This window comes from Alnus glutinosa, chromosome 11 (assembly GCF_958979055.1).
Source record: "Alnus glutinosa chromosome 11, dhAlnGlut1.1, whole genome shotgun sequence".
In the NCBI taxonomy this organism is placed as follows: Eukaryota; Viridiplantae; Streptophyta; class Magnoliopsida; order Fagales; family Betulaceae; genus Alnus; species Alnus glutinosa.
This window is the reverse complement of record NC_084896.1, coordinates 14,272,257-14,285,060: the sequence shown is the minus strand read 5'-3', so window position 1 is coordinate 14,285,060 and position 12,804 is coordinate 14,272,257.

The window sequence follows — 12,804 nt, the reverse complement described above, 5'->3', positions numbered from 1 at the left end:
TCATTGTGAATATGCTTATATATGATTGAGAGTTTATGCATGATATCTGCTAAGTTTTCCTGTTGCATCTTAATGATAGATAGTTACTTTTCTCATGCGATGAAAATGTGCACTATCTAAGACTCCCCTAAGGTACATCTTTTCCTTCTCTGACTTTTTACTTCTAGAAATTCTAGATAAGAGAAGAGGTCTTTGATTAAGATGGTCAAATTGACCACATGCTAGTTGAACCTAGAGCCTAAAAATTCTGCCACTCCTAAGATTGCAGCACCATAAGAATCAAGCAGTAAATCATATGCATTATGCGCTTTTAAATTGTATATTCACTGCTTATGTTCTGAGTTTGCTATATGCCTTGCCCTCTACGTGCAAGTAAAAATTTTACTTTCTCCTTCATGGTACAAGTAAAACAATTAGGTGCTGCATCTTAAGGGGAGTGTATCAGATGAGGGTGGCTAGGCCCTAGTAAGATAAGGTTTGACTTTTGGCTGATCTTTCATTGATTTTTTCTCTTGTTTGGAAAATCTGGTTGCTTTTTGTCATATAAGTGAATTTCATACCTTATTGAGAAAGTCTTCACACACACACGAATTGCATGAGTTGAGCAATCTATTTAAAATTTCTGTCTTCAGGGAAATTTGTGCTTATTGAATACTTAACTCTCATTTATATCTTTGCATATTTCTACAATGCTATTTGACTGTTTGATCAGTTGATTATACATGCGTGTTCTGAAGCTAACTTTTGAGAAAAATATTTTTCTGCAAATTTTTCTCCAGTTTCAGATTTTCAGTGTGAAGCGTCCAGATGGACCTACTCTTACATCCAGACGAGCACAGTCTTGCCATATGCTGATCTAGCAGTTGTCATCCGGATGGTTAAGTGACACATCCGAACAGGAACTCTACAGGAATACGACATCCAGTGGCTCCCAGCACAGTGATTGGCAAATGCATCCTTTGGAAAACTGACTATTGTTGAAGTCGAATGTTCAAATTCTAAAGGTCTTGGGATTTGATACTTGGAGGATTTCTGTTCCTCTCTTTTGGGCCACTTGCAGACTTTTCTCTAGTTTCCTATTGTTTTAGATTTTAGAAAGTTTTTTGTCTGTGGATATTATTACTCTATTTACCCTTGTACTTTTGAGACATTGAGGGGGAGTAATTGTTGTGTGGTTTTTCTCATTACTCTGTTTTTACCTTTTGTCTCTTTGTGAGAAAAAGGGGGAGTAATTTTTAATTTAGACCGGGATTGTATTTTTAACCGGTCAAGTGATTTTTGTCCCAGAATGGCCAAAGGTGGAGTTTGTTAGTTTTTGTGTTGGCTGCATTCTGTTGGACAAAATCACTTTTATGTAATGTTGCCGCTTTCACAGGGATGCTGCTTTATCCAGAGTCTACTCTTCAGCTATGTTCTTCGAGAAGATTCTGTGAAGTTTTCAAGGATTTATTTCAGTTCCCTGTCAACCGTCCGGACGACGTGGTATTCCGTCCAGACGCTCATCAGTTAGCAACATCCGTCCGGACGACGAGATCTTTCCGTCCGGACACCCATCAGTGTCTAGAAGCTTCGAACATTTCAAGATTGCATCCGTCCGGACGTAATGGTAAATCGTTCAGACGCTCTTCAGAGTTCGAGAAAATCCCAGTGTTTCAGTGCATCTGTCCGGATGACGTGGTTATACCGTCCGGACGCCATTTAGTGTTTGCCAAGAATTAGGGTTTCTGCCTCAAGACACAGTTATGGGAAGACAGCTACTACCGTCCAGACGATGTGTGATCCCGTCTGGACGATGTCCTCTATAAGGCAAGAACGTGCATACCAAGTTCAACCGTCCGGACGTCAGCCTTCATGGTCCGGACGATCAAGCTTCATATATGGAAATTGCGTGCACCAGTTCAACCGTCCGGACGTTAGCCTTCAAGGTCCGGACGCTCCAAGCCTTATTATGGTAATTTCGTGCAGCCGAAGTGTAACCTTCCGGACGCTAGGGCAACACCGTCCAGATACGGCCTTGTTATGGAAGCTTTCAACGCTATCTTGGAGAGGCGGTTGCAGTTGACTGTCCGGATGCTCGGTCAAGCCGTCCGGACACCTTCCGGTATTTTGGTCATAACTTGTTACTCAAATATCGGATTGGGACGAAATTGGCGTCCTTGGAAAGCTTAGAAAAAGTACTGTAATTTGGGTGTCTGGACGACCACCAGAAGCGTCTGAACGGTATCCGCCCGGACGGAAATATTTTCCCGTCCGGACGCCCCTTCAGAAAATTCCAGAATTACTTTCCGGACAAGAAGAACTTGGCCGGTCCGGACGGCCCTGGCTCCCATCCGGACGAGCATGTTTTAGACTCCATTTTTGAGTCGATTTTGGGTTTCCTAAGCCTATAAATAAGAGGCTTGAGGCATGCTTTCAACACAGAATTCGGTGGTGAATTCTCTACAGCTTAGAGACGTGATATTTCCTCTAAAGCCTTGCCAAGTGTGTGATTTGATCAGCTGTGAAGTATATCTTAGGGGTTGGCCCTTGTAATGCCCGGAAAAGACACCATACTTAAGTTATTGATATATGTGCGTACATAAGTATAAGGTTTAAGAATTACTAATAGTCTAATAAAATTATATAGTTATGTAGAGAGTTAGATCAGTGAAGTTAAAATCGGTCGAGCGACTTTCTGGTCGATCGAGCGATTATAGGTCGAAGTCGATCGAGGGACTTTATTATCGATCGAGCGACTTCACCCAATGTAGTACAGTTTCCGTTAAATGCGAAAATTGATTTTTCCACTTACTAATTTGGGACCCACACGTTGTACTTGATGCCAAATGATCATACCCATATTTAGTTAGCCTAGTTAGTCCATTTTGGTTGAAACCCAACTAGATTTCCATGGATATCATGTAATCATAGACTAAGATATGGAATAGTCACCTATGAGATTTGAGCTATAAATTTGAGGTATTGGCTGGCTCAAATCCGGCCATTGAGGTGTTGATTTGTTGGTTTGATCTCAGCCCTTCAAGAGTACTATATATAGGATGCATGGGGAGTTGATTTTCATGAAGAAGAAACCAAATTTTAGCCTAAACTCTGTCTTGTTCTGGTGCTGAAGAAATAGCACGAAAATCCTCCCATTTCACCTCACTTTCCAGCACCTAGCAAGCCAAATTTAAGCTCCAAACCACCCTCATTCCACCACAAAATCAGTAGTGAAATGTGAGTAGCAACCATCTTTGATTTGAGACTAAGATGCCAAGCTTTACAAGTAGAGTTCTCTTGGACAGCAACTCTCCTTCACTCTTTAAGTCATTAGAAAACTTTGGGTGAGTATTTTCTCCCTTAAACTTCTCATAGAACAAGTAGTCCTATTGTTATTTTGAAATTATGAGTTACTCTTGCTTTTAATTATGCACATATATGTATATTGTATGAAAAGTTAGTTAACTTATATTATGAATATATGGATATATGTGTAAGCATGTGGGTGAGTATTTACTACATGAGATTAGTAATTTGGAATGAGTAAATTGTGTTCTAAAATGGATAAAGAAATGTAAGTGTGAGAGTATATGTGTTGAGGTTTTGATATATATATGTAATAAGAAATAGGTGTTTAACTTTGTAGGAATATATATGTGTGTGTGTGTGTTTGGATTTACTAACTTATAATGTGTAGATATATATATATTTATATATATAGAGAGAGAGAGAGAGAAAGAGATATATGTGAGTGTAAATATTAGGAGGAAAAAAAAGATGAATTTGTATTTAAAGAAAGGAATGTGTTTCAAATATTTATGTGTGTGTTATAAGGATGTGTGAATTAAAGGAAGGCAAATTCATATGTGTACTTGATTAAATGACATTTGTATTCTTGTTTTTAAGGTATGTTGTATGTTAAATGATGCCCTAAAGAATGGATAATTATGGTAGTTCTAATATAAGAATTGGTAAGTAAGCACTAAAATAAATAAATAAATACGAGATCATGTGTAAATCTGTGGCCGTAGTAATATCTAGGAAGAGATATGGTAATAATAATGTTTTCATAAATGCTTTATTAATCTATTATTATCACATGATGATTATTATGCAGTTGTAAAGGAAAATATTTGGAGCAGAAACTAGTAAGTATCTCTATACTTACTGAGGATGAAGCTTGTTGACTTTTCCTATAATATTATGCTTACTGTTTTATTTACTTGTTTGCGCATGTGGCTTAGCATGTTTTATTATTTTTAATAATCTGTCTAATAACAAGCTGCTGGATCTAGATCCACAGTGGGTACGCGAGGCTTCACATGAGTTCCTAGGTTCTCAGTGAATGAGGAGGTACCTGAAAAGAGAATAATAAATACAAAAACTGGTGTACCTAGGTCACCAGGGAAACCGAGGTTTCCAGGAGCCTAGGCTCCCAAAGATTATAATTAAAAGTTAAAGGGAGGAAGCCAAGGTTTCAAATAACATGCTAACCGTGCCAAGGCCAACAGAGTAGTGGAAAAAGGGAAATACCCAAAACTCTACACTTAAAACTATCATTGCTTTATGATTACATTTATGTCCATTTTATGTCTATGATTCGCGGTCATAGATTATATTTTGTATATACATGTGATTATATGGCCATTGCATTGTGTTGCATTAATTAAATAAATCAGCATTCATATTATTATTGGAAACAATGGACTCACTTTAGTGTTTATGTTGTTGTCTTCTCTTTGTATGGTATCTTGTAATGATTCAGGCTATGAAGAGGAAGAAGAATATCAGGACTATCCTGACTCATAGATGGTCTCTGGTTCAGTCTTTTTGCAAGGCTGGATAGCCTTTCTTTTTGGAACTACCCTGTTGTAGTTCACCCTACTTAACTCAAGACATTACTTATGATCCTTCAGTTATGTGTATATTTGACTTGAATGACTATCTTGCCCTGTGAGGAATGACTGTTATCACTGTTTGTGTAATAATACTTACTAACTTAATTTATATATTTTGAGGTATTTCAGTAGTAGCTCTGAGGTGTCAATTTATTCCCAAATCTTTATTACATTTACATATATTCCGTTGCCAACATGTACCTCTGATAAGTTAGTAATGTCACGTGGAAATTCAAAAATTTTCACTTACGCTTTTTGTAAAAGCGGGGCATTACAGCCCTAAGGTAAAGGATTCCATTGAAGACCCCTTCAGGTAGGAGACCTGGTTGGAAAGCGTTCGTGTTGGGTTACACGTTAGAGAGCAAGATACGACCACTGCATCGGTACATGTGAGTGTTACTGTCTTGTATCTAGCTATGTCTTCTGAATATTGGAATTCCTGGGTTTGGCTACCCCGGAGTGGTTTTTCTCTTAACTGAGTTTCCACTTCGTCAACAAAAATTTGTGTCATTTACTTTCCGCTTTGCTTTAATTTTTGTTGACACTTATGCACACACTTTATTTTTAGAAGTCAATTCAATTTTTCATATCGTAATTCAAATCTAGAGGTCCGGACGCGCTAGCATCAAATATGGAAATTGCGTGCATCAGGTCAGCAGTCCGGACGACCATCCTCCGGGTCCGTACACGCGAAGCCTCTATATCGAAATTACTTGCTGCTAACGTGAGACTGTCCAGACAATAGTACAACACCGTTCAGACGCAGCTCTCAAACAGGAAAGATCTTCAGCAAAATTTTTGGAGTTTTGGTCGCACAGTTGTCCGTCCGGACGGCCTATGACCACCGTCCGGACGGCGCCCAGTTTTACCAAGCCAGACGCTCATTTGAACTTGTTAGTATTTTAATTGGCTACATTCTGTTGACAAAATCACTATTATGTAATGTTGCTGCTTTCACAGGGACGTCGTATATTTCAGAGTCTTCTGATATTCAGAGTTTATTTCTCTGATGTAGAAATAGTTGTTTTATGACAAGTTACAAGGGTCACAAGCTTCATGAAGGCTATTTCAGTGTTCAAGGAAGTGTGACGTCCCACATCGCCTGAGAATGATGATGTGATTATATGTATAAATGCACCCTTTGTGACACAACGCGTTTTAAAGTCGTGATAGTCATGAACCTATCAGAAATCCGCAGCTAAGCATGCTTCTACGAGAGCAATCCTAGGATGGGTGACCTCCTGGGAAGTCTGGTTTGGGGAGCCAAAAGCGAACAATATTGTGTCATTGGGGGTGGGTCGTTACAGGAAGATTCTGTGTAGATTGGTATTAGAGCAGGCACACTCCGTTGAAAGGATTTATTTCCTGAGTTGATCTTCATCTCTTGTGACTTCTATTTTTTTTATTACACCTTTTATCATGGATTTCTCTTGGTTATCTGAAGAAAATCATGATATTGAGCTCTCTAAAGTTTTTGCTAGAAAAAGAGTCTTTGATTGTTCAGTTATCTGAATCACATGCTTTGATTGACTCTTTGAGATCTGAGAATACCATGCTATTTAACATTATTGATACACTTGAGAATAAATTAAAAGAATTTGAGGATCTCTTGAAAAAAATCTCAAGTGATAATTTGAAAAGCATGCTTTGTATTCATTCAGATATTTCAAACAAGCCTGTTTCAATTGTTGATGATATGAGTACTTCTACTTCACATGCTTCTTATTATGAAATAGATTCTATTGATATTAATCCTGTGATAGTAGATACAGCTTGTTTAGAAAATTCTTGCTTAACTAATCATGTGATGCCAAAATCCAAAGATACAGGTACACAAGCTCATGGTAAGTTTGTCCCTACTTGTCATAATTGTGGGAAGATTGGTCATATTAGGCCAAATTGTTATTTGTTGAAATCCCACAGGCCTTGGATTAAGCAGGAAGCTCTGAGGAAAAGTGAAGTTGAAGATTCTTCCATAGCAAAATATGTCCCTCCGCATAGGAGACATATAAAAGGTAAGGGCAATGTTATTTGTAAGAATGCTAACTATAGTTCTGCAGAGAATGTCAAGAAGCATTCAAGCAAAAGAAGCTTGCCCACCTGCCATCACTGCTGCATTATCAGTCACATCCGACTCAAGTGTCCACAGCTCCAGGCTCAAAAGCCAAAGAAGCTACCAACAAGAGCTACATCAGGCACTCTACCTCCTACGGTACTTCAAGCTTCATGGCATCAGTAGCAGTTTGTTCCTGCCTATCAGAGTGGCAAATCAAAGAAGAACAAACCAAGGCGCTACAAGTGGAAGCTGCAGAAGCCCACTAGCAACCATGGCTATGAAGGATTGCTGAGCCTGATGCAAGATATGCTAAGGAGTATGGCCAATATGGACATGACCCGCAAACCATCTCCACGGGTTAAGCAGGTATGGATCAAGAAGGATGAGACCATTTACCCCATGAGGGAGAATGACCGCACCTAGCAGGAGAAGGTGTTCATGGCTAGGATTCGGTTCCTAATCCTAAGGCATCAGGTTTGATTTCTTGCACTTTTACTTGTTATATTTGTGCAATCGAGGAACCAGTTTGTTGTGCCCCCTATTCTCTTGAGAGAGCATTGCAGGTACATGTTGGAGAAGACAGAAAAAGCAGGTCGAGCGACTGTTTTTTTTGTATTGGCATCATCAGGTTTGATCTTGCCTTGCATATGATGTCTTTCCATATTGCATTTTTTTTTTAAGTTAAAAAATAAAAAAAATAAAATTGGGGAAAATTTGCAGGATATTTTTTCTCTTGGCTTATTAGACATTGCATTTATTTTTGCCTGATATTTCAATTCTATAAGCATTAATCTACTCTACTTAGATATAATTGAGAGTTTATGACTATATTGGCCAAGTGTTTTTCCTGTTTTTGCAAAAGTAGGATAGCTTCTTTTGTCACACGATGAAAAAGTGCACTATCCCGGGCTCCCCTAAAGGTACATCTTTCCTTCTCTGACCTTTTGCTTTTAGAAATTTTGGATAAGAGAAGAAGTCCTTGATAAGATGACCAAATTAACCTCATGTTAGTTGAACCTAGAGCCTAAAAACTCTGGCACTTCCTATAGTTTGCAGCACCATAAGAAACAAGCAGTTAATCGTATGAAATCTATGCTTTAAAGTATATATTCACTGCTTCTGTGCTACATTTGCTTTATGCCTTGCCCTCTACGTGCAAGTAAAACATTTACGTTTCCTTCATGGTACAAGTAAATCACTTAGGTGCTGCATCTCCGGGGGAATGTATTAGATGAGGGTAGCTAGGCCCTAGCAAGTTATAAGGTTTGACTTTTGGCTAATCTGTCATTGATTTTCTCTCCTGTCTAGAAAATCTAGTTGCTCTATGTCATGTCATCAAAAGTCATACCTTGTGGGAAAAGAGTCTTCACACACACACATGCATTGAGTGAGTTGAGTTGTCTATTTGAATTTTCTATGACCAGGAAAAATATTTGTGCTAATTGAAATCTCAACTCTCTTTTATATCTCTGTTTAGTTTTAAGATGCTCTCTAATTGTGTTATCAGTTGATTATACATGCATGTTCTGACACTGACTTGAGAAAATTTGATCTTTGTCAAATTTTCCTCAGTTTTTTTTTTCTGGTATTTCAGTGTGAAGCGTCTGGACGGTCTCTCTTGGCGTCTGGACGGGTAGAGTTCAGCTGTTCAGACGGTTCCCTTTTTGGAGTCCAAACGGATGGCGTTTTATAGTCCGGTCGGGATTTGTTACACGTTCGGACATGAGCTGTCACCTTCGGGCAGACGGGTAATTTAATTCGTCCGGACGCGCTAGCCGTTTTGCTCCTTTCCAAGGCAGCGCGCGTCCGTACATCATCAAAACACCGTTCAGATGGGGACCCCACAGAGGCTATAAAACCCCCTGCTCGCCGTTCTCTCCCCATACCCCACAAATCTTACTTTTGGCTGATTGTGAGTAAGTTTTTTTGAGAGCTTTTGGGTGTCTTTTTAAATATTCCTCTAACATTTGAGGTATTTTTTTTTTCTCTTGTCTTATTTCTTTCAGTTTATTTTGCAACTGTTAGAATTGTTTTTTGGAATGTTTTTGGGATGCATATATTTGCCATGCTGAAATTCTTTGGACTTAAATTGTGATATTCTTTGTCTTTATTTTTACAAAAGTCCTTTTTACTGCTGTTATTCTGCCAAATTTTTGTTACCCTAACAAGAATATTTTTTTTGTGGATTATTTTTTGGCAAAAATTTTTATTGGTTCTTTGGCAGAAACATGTCTGCTATCAGCTCCCAGCGTCGGGTCCGCCAGAGGACAGAGGAAGAGCAGAGTGCATTCCAAGCCAAAATCATGGACCGCAATGTCCTGGCTGAGCGGAACGTTGTCCATGCTGACATCATGGTGCCTCCATTGGATAGCATTTATGAGACTATCCAGACCTACAATTGAGGGTATCTCTACACGTGTGCCTGCATCGTCCTCACCAGGCTTGTCAGGCTCTTCTATGCCAACCTTGAGGTGGCTCAAGATGATGAGCGTGGGATGGTACTGCAGTCCACTGTTGATGAACACATCATCATTGTAGATCCCCAGATCATCAGTCAGTTCATCGGGGTACCAGTCCTTGATCTGCCTGCCAGTCCTTACAATGATGTGGTGCTTCCTCCCTTTATGGACGATCTCCGAGAGTTCTTCCATACAGTTCCACAGGGTGAGGGGCGTCATTCTAACATCAGGATTGGTGCACTTGCTCCGGCTCATCGTATGTTGGCCAAAATTGTTCAGCACAATCTCTGGCCAGTTGCCAGGCGTAGTGATCTGATACTAAAGAGGGCCCAATTTGTTTATGTTGTTCATCTTCGCTTGCCTTTCTGTCTTTGCAAGCATATTCTGAGAGTCATACTCGAGGCTCGTGATGAGAACAATACCGGTCTCCCCTTTGGCTGCCTAATCACTCAGATCATCCTTCAGTCGGGTATCAATATTAATGGAAGCCTAGGATGAAGATCCAAGAGCCCCTCAGCAAACAGACATTGATGAAGTTGAATGCGCAGCTGCGACGAGATGATTCCGATGATGACATGCCTGCTGCTATGCATGTTGCTTTTCCAGACGTGGCTTCATCCTCTCATACCGTTCTGCCATCTGAGCTAGAGGCAAATTATTCTTAGATCATGGAGGCCTTAGCCGCCATTCAGGGAGGAATGTCCACCATGCAGCAGTCCATCTCCTCCTTGCAGCTAGAGGTGCAGTCTATCAACAAGCGGGTGGAGCAGACCCATTTGGACCTTCAGGAGTGCCTTCGAGTCCATCACCTGGGCAGCAGTGATGATGAGGATGATGCAGCTCAGACTATACCCATGCCAGAGGATGTTTGAGTTTCCCTCTGTTTTACTGTCTCTTTTGTGTTATTTTGAGACTTTTTGTTGTTTTTTGTTATTTTGTTAAACACTTAAACTTATTACTCTGTTTCCCTGGTCCTTCTGAGACCGTTAGGGGGAGTAATTTCTATTACAGTTGGTTTTTATTACTCTGTTTTACCCTTTGTCCCTTTGTGACAAAAAGGGGGAGTAATTTTTATTTTTGGACCGGGAATGTATTTCCAAACCGGTCAAGTGATTTTTGTCCAAGAATAGCCAAAGGGGGAGTTTGTTAGTATTTTAGCCTCATTCTGTGTTTGGACAAAATCACTTATGTGTAAAGATGCTATAAACATGGATTCCACTTGTCAAAGCATTTTCAGAAGACTTTGCACTGCGAAAAAGATAGAAGATTTCAGACTCCCTGTCAGCCGTCTGGATGACGTGTTATCTCATCTGGACGCCCATCTGTCCACTACTCCATTTGTCCGGATGACGTGTCATACCGTCCGGACACCAGACAGACCAGCATCATCCGTCCGGACGACGTATCTTTCCGTCCAGACCCTCCACTGTATCGAGAAGCTTTTGTTCCAGCTTGCATCCGTCCGGACATCTTAGCAGCCCGTACGGACTTCCATCAGTGATCGATCAGCTTCAGATTCTTTCCAAGTTCAAGATATGGGAAGATTGATACACCGTCCAGACGATGATTTTTCCGTCCGGACGCGCTCATAAATAAGGCAAGAATCGCAATTCAAATATCACCGTCCGGACATCATTCAGCATTGGTCCGGACGCGCGCTCATCAGTTAGGGAAATTGCCGATTCGACTTCAACTATCCAAACGTCTACCTTTCATGGTCCAAACGCACGTATAGCAGATATGGAAATTGTGTGTTGAAGAATTGTCATCCGGATGTTCATCCCCCTAGGTCCGGATGCACGAAGCCTTCTTTGGAAATTACTTGCAACGGACATGCGACCGTTCAAACGTTAGTGTCTCACCGTCCGGACGCGGCTCATAAACAGGAAAGATTTTCAGCGAAATTTTTGGAAAATCCTGTCGCACAGTTGTCCGTCTGGACGGCGTCAGTACATATTACTGCAGTCGCCCATTCTGCACCTCAGCCTATAAATAGAGGCCCCTGGGCATTGAGAACTGTAAGAATTCGGTATTGAATTCCACAAGAGCTTAGAGAAGTTCAAGATCCCTCTAAAGCCGTCACAAGTGTGCTGCGCTACATCTGAAGTCTATCTTAGGGGTTGGCCCTAAGGTAAAGGATTCCATTGAAGACCTCTTCAGGTAGGAGACCTGGTTGGGAAGCGTTCGTGTAGGGTTACACATCAGAGAGTAAGGTACGACCACTGCATCGGTACATGTGAGTGTTACTATCTTGTACCTAGCTTCGTCTTCTGAATAGTGGAATTCCTGGGTTTGGTTGCCCCGGAGTGGTTTTTCTCTTGATTGGGTTTCCACTTCGTCAACAAAAATCTGTGTATCTTTTATTTTCTGTTGTGCTTAATTTTTGTTGACACTTGTGCACACGCTTTATTTTTAAAAGTCAATTTAGATTTTCAAGGTGGAAGATCTGGTTGGGAAGCGTTCGTGTTGGGCTACACGTCAAAGTTAAAGGTATGACTACTACATAGGGTTATGTGAGTACGGGTGTCTTGTAACTTGCTTTGTTTTTGGATAGTGGATTTCCTGGGTTTGGTTGCCTCGGAGTGGTTGTTTCTCTTCATAGAGTTTCGACTAAGTAACAAATATCTGGTCTCATTTAAATTCTGCTTTTAAGATATTTGTTTGCACACAAACACACACTTGGTTTAAGTTAGAAGTCAATAAATTATTTTCAGAACTGTTTGCCTATAAACAGAGGCTCCTAGGCTTGAGAATTGAAAGAATTTGGTATTGAATTCCACTAGTGCTTAGAGAGTTATTTTTGTGAGGATATTGAGCTGAGTTGATCTCTCTAAAGCCGTTGCTGTGTGTGCTGTTGTTGTGCTTAAACTGAAGTCTATCTTAGGGGTTGGCCCTAAGGTAAAGGATTCCATTGAAGACCTCTTCAGGTAGGAGACCTAGTTGGGAGGCGTTTGTGTTAGCTTACACGTTAGAGAGCAAGGTACGACCATTGCATTAAGGGTATGTGAGTGTTACTACTTTGTATCTAGTCTTGTCTTCTGAATAGTGGATATCCTGTGTTTAGCAGCCCTGGAGTGGTTTTTCTCATCTTGAGTTTCCACTTCGTTAACAAAAATTCTTGTGTTATTTATTTTCCGCTTTGTTATTTTTTTAACACTTTGTGCACACACTTGCTTTATATTAGAAGTCATTTTCATTTTTCAGTTCCTTTGTGACAAAAAGGGGGAGTAATTTTTGATTTGGACCAGAATTGTATTTTTAACCGGTCAAGTGATTTTTGTCCCAGAATGGCCAAAGGGGGAGTTTTAGTTTGTGATTGGCTACATTCTGTTGGACAAAATCACTTCTATGTAATGATGCTTTTTGTACAGGGATACTGTTTTATTCGGAGTCTACACTTCAGTTTTGTTCT